At 45.6% G+C, this 4654-nt stretch overlaps 1 long non-coding RNA gene across 1 annotated transcript; it reads left to right on the forward strand.

Moving 5' to 3' along the window:
• Nucleotides 1–6: 6 nt before the first annotated feature.
• LOC306938477 lies at nucleotides 7–2316 on the forward strand. Its single transcript, XR_013791727.1, has 2 exons — nucleotides 7–583; nucleotides 695–2316. It is a non-coding gene; the product is annotated as an uncharacterized lncRNA (long non-coding RNA).
• Nucleotides 2317–4654: the final 2338 nt, after the last annotated feature.

The raw sequence follows: 4654 nt of genomic DNA on the forward strand, positions 1-4654 counted from the left end.
AAAAAGACAAGCGTCAACAGAGTGGTGTTATCTGGTCTGTTAGAGAATAATTGATTTACCTTGGGATGGTTCGCTTTGGTTTGTGCTGCCTTTCTTTTCCTGTGTGAATTTTTCCATGTGGAATTCTTAATTATGTTTCTTTTTTTTTTAACACAGCAACATAATACGCAAACTTGCTTTCGGAGGTAATGTGCGCTGCATGTTATCCACTCATCTGGGGGGTGTATAAAGGGAAAGCAATCGTCATGCAGAATCCCCCCCCCCCCCCCCCCAATTCACCCCCTAGCTGCTTTGAGATAAAAGCTTTTCAAGTTTGACGCTTCTGAGTCTGTTAACAACCCCAGCACATCTTTGCATTGTCCGTGAAGGGAATTTCCGAATGCATCGCTTCCCCCTCCCCTGTGGAAGTCTCGTAGTCTCTGTTTCCATTTGTCATGTATGCCCTTGTACGCTGCTTAGAGTGGTGTATCGATCACGCGGCCAGCCGACCTGGCCCCTGCAGTTACTGAGGAAATGACACTACTCTAGATGTCCTCAGGAGGTTTTTCTGCCAATAATGTCTCCAGCATCCAAACAACAGAAGGTATAAAGGAAGCCAAATGTTATTCTTTTGTACAAGAACGTGGTTGGCTGTTTGTAGACTAAACCTGAACTCTATGGGTTGTTGTTTTTTTTACCACCCATCTCTCCACAGATGTCTTTCATCCCCACCCTCATTCGGTCCACCACCCCATCCTGAACATGAAATCTCAGTGTAGAAGCGCATATCCCCCATTAACAAAGGTAAGAGAGTCGTGGTGACAGTTACGATGCCACTCTGTGATTGAGTGCATAGTTAATAAAAAAATACCCACAGTGCTGTAAGTTTGATATTCCACATCTGTATGTCGGTCATTACAAGAGAAAGTCCCTCATAGACCGCATCGCTCTTCCATGGACCAGCAGGGAGATGTTAAGAGTGTCGGATGAATTCAATGGCTTCCGGCTCGGCGTTTTGAAGTACCTACCCAATTAGGCCAGCAGTGTGGGGAAAGAAAAGAAGACGGGAGAAAAGAGCCAGCGAAAATGGGGAAGGGGGGTGGAGGCGTGTGGGTGCAGGCAGGAGACGCAGAGCAAGAGGTGGAGAGCTCAAAACAGTAATTATCCGGGGGATAGCGATTTGTCCTGACATTTTCCGACACAGCCCTCAAACCATCTGTTTAAAGATCCCCTAATGTAGTTGTGCGGCGCAGCGCAGATGGCGAGACAGGAGCGCAGCCCTCTGTAACCTTTCAAGCTAATCAGCTGATAGGCAAACGTACAGTTTAGATCACTTTGAGAACGGTAAGATGGATGGGACCGCCAAGTTGCAGAGAGAAGGGCACGTTCATATTAGGCTACTCTCCTTTAAGAGTGTGCGTGTGCGACCGCGCGCGCGCGTGTGCGCGTGCGTGCATGCGCGTTGGGGGAGAGTGGGGGGGGGGGGGGTCTGAAATGGAGCCCTTAAGATACCAATCGGAGTGTTACTCTAAGACGATGAAACTATTTCACATTGACAGAATTGACTGGATTAATCAGGAGTTTGATTTGAATGTGAATGTCATTTTAATGAAACGCCTCGGAATGAATCATTTACTGAGACTTGTTCCCATGGTAACATGTCTATTCTATCATGTGCTCTCATCAGGCTGTGTTGTTTGATTTCCACTCAGTGTAGTGTTGACTCATGTTCGTTTTCCGTCAGAGATTTGCAAGATTTTGATTTTAGGCGCTTGCACATTTGCATTGTGTCACGAGGTGAATTGTATGTTATACACTATGGTAACGGTATCACTTAAGTCAAAATGAGCTTCATTTAAACATCAGAGTTCTAGCTTTTCTTTTCTTAATTCACCACCCTTATTTTAAAACAACCAGCATCTGTTCTTTGTTTAGGTTTGCGATAACACAGGTGGCAATTTTCCACATGTATTTAAAAGGGGGGGGGGGGGGGGGAGAACGCAGATTGCAATAGCCCAGAGTCTAGCTGGCATCTCGTGCACCTTTGCGTGTTGACGCCTTGCTAAACCCAACAGCCCACAATGGAAAATCCTATCCAAACTCCAGGAAGCCCTCAACTCTAACCTTTTCAACATACCACGCTTGAGTGATGACACCACTATGACCATCCAACATTCCAGTTGATTGCTGAAACCTTTTCTCCTCAACTCCCTTCCCATTCCTCCCTCATTTCTGTTGTTTTTATACATGAGATTGTATAAAGTAGTCCTCTGTTTTCATAGAGTGTCTTTTTATATGAAAATAAATTTTCAAATTGACATCGCTGTCTCAACTGTATGCCCAGTGTGTCAAGCCTGTCTGCTCACAGCGTGGATGAAAACAGCAAGGGCACATTTTATTTTCTTTGTTTTTCTTCCCAGAGAGAACTGCTGGCAACACTGTTTTCAAATATCTCACCCGAGTATTGGGCATGACGAACTAAGTTACCCAGATGCACTGATGCTTGACCGTAGCCAATCGGAGACCCCGCTGGCCCGTCTGTAAATGTAATGGGAACCGTTCTGTGCGTTTCAATTTTGGGTTGTTGTGTGAGGGGAGATGTCAAGTCAATGGAGTTAAAAGTCATTATTCTGCAAAAAGAAAAGAGAGTTTACTTTGAGTCAACATTTTAGACAAATTACAATGCTCTTCAAATGTGGCATTTTCAAACAACGGTAACATTTCTTCTTGAACGAGCACGGCCGCATTCGACTGGATGGAGTTAGTATCGTCAGTGCACCAGAATCAAGGATTAGAGGATCTGTCAACATGCACGCCTCAATTCCCTCTCATTTGCCCTCCGAGGGTCTTGTGCGTAATTAAGTGAAAGTGCACCATATAACTGCCATCAGTCACTTCAGGGAAAGGCCACCAACTGGCACCGCAGCGTGAGTGGGAGTCGCTGATGGTGGTCAGACGACAAGAGCGGCATGGGGTTGAAGCCGGCCCCAAAGAGGTAAAGCAAGGTGACAGACTGACCGCCAGGGAGGACGATTCCTCGCCCTGCCTCGGGGTGGAGGAGTCATGGTGATTAGAGAGCCTGTCTGTTGTTTTTTATCCCAGCGCTTTCTGGATAATTAGGTGGTCGGTCTAGTGTATCGCACAAGCAGTGGTGGAAAGTAACTGAGTACATTTATTGACTGTACTTAAGTAAGATGTTGAGGTATTTGTACTTGAATATTTCCAATAATTTTACTTCTACTCCACTACATCTCAGATCCAAATATAGTATTTTTACTCTAAACTTTAGTTATTAGTCTCTTTGTAGATTTTGATTATTATTATAAAACGTGCATTAAACCACTTTCACAATGTGTCGCAATGCAGCACAGCTTGTAGAGCTGCTATTTTCAGAAGATAGCACGGGACATTCTGCATAATGAGTAATTTTGTATCTTTCATACTTTAAGTAAATTTTTATACCAGACAGAGTATTTCGATATTGCAGTAATAATTGATACTTCGCCCCGCCCTAGGCTACTATTAGTAGCCAAGGAAAGCACCACCTGCGCGGGCGGCACTTCACCTTCTAATACAAACACAAACCCCCATTCTGCCAGCTGCCTCGCTAGCCTAGTGGACTACTATGCCGCCTTGCAATCCATGCTTTACGTGTTCTCGCCCCGCTGCCTTCACTGGTTTTACAACCGCAGACTTTTTAATGGGGCGACTGTGGCTCAAGAGGTAGAGCAGGTCGTCCAATGATCCATGGGTCGGCGGTTCGATTCCCGGCTCCTCCTGGCTACATGTCGAAGTGTCCTTGGGCAAGACACTGAACCCCAAATTGCTCCCGATGTGCTGGTTGGTACCTTGCATGGCTTCCGCCGCAATCGGTGTATGAATGTGTGTGTGAATGGGTGAATGTAATGCGCAATCTATGTAAAGCGCCTTGGATAAAGGCGCTATATAAATGCACCATTTACCATTTACCATTTTAATAGTTTTTGGATTAAGGTTGGTGAGGGGTAATTTAATAGTTTTTGGATTAAGGTTGGTGAGGGATGCGTTGCTCCCCTGCTTGCGGTTATGTTTAGGTTAGAGTTAGAGATAAGGTTAGTACTAGTAGCGGGGTAAAACGAGCGCGCCTCCTTGTTCTTTTGCGGCAGGATCCATAAACACTCGTCGGAGACGAGTCAGATTGTAATAAACAAGACTGAAGCCGCGTGTCCTCTGGTAGCCCCTCCGCAGTTGGCCTCGCACAGATCTTGAAACATAGAAGCTATACTGCATGCTGAGAGTGCCAAGACGTTACAAATATTAGTTTGTTTGTGAAAGTCGCAGCAGGCCTTAAAACGATTGGAAGTGAAACACGGGAGTGCCAACATGAAGAATTGCTGGGATACTGAAGGAATACAGCGAGAAGATTAAGTACGGCAATATGTAAGCTATGTTGGGAGTGGAACTGCATGCTGTCCTTTGGTACAGCAATAAAGTAATTGCGCATGGGGCAGCCAAGGATGAAGGCTGGCACTTGGGTTCATGGTTGTAGCATCTCTCTCTCTCTCTGAGTCTCTCTCTCTCTGAGTCTCTCTCTCTCTGAGTCTCTCTCTCTCTCTCTCTCTCTCTCTCTCTCTCTCTCTCTCTCTCTCTCTCTCTCTCTCTCTCTCTCTCTCTCTCTCTGGTCAACAGATGGTCT

Source organism: Electrona antarctica (genome assembly GCF_951216825.1).
Source record: "Electrona antarctica genome assembly, chromosome: 15".
Classification (NCBI taxonomy): domain Eukaryota; kingdom Metazoa; phylum Chordata; class Actinopteri; order Myctophiformes; family Myctophidae; genus Electrona; species Electrona antarctica.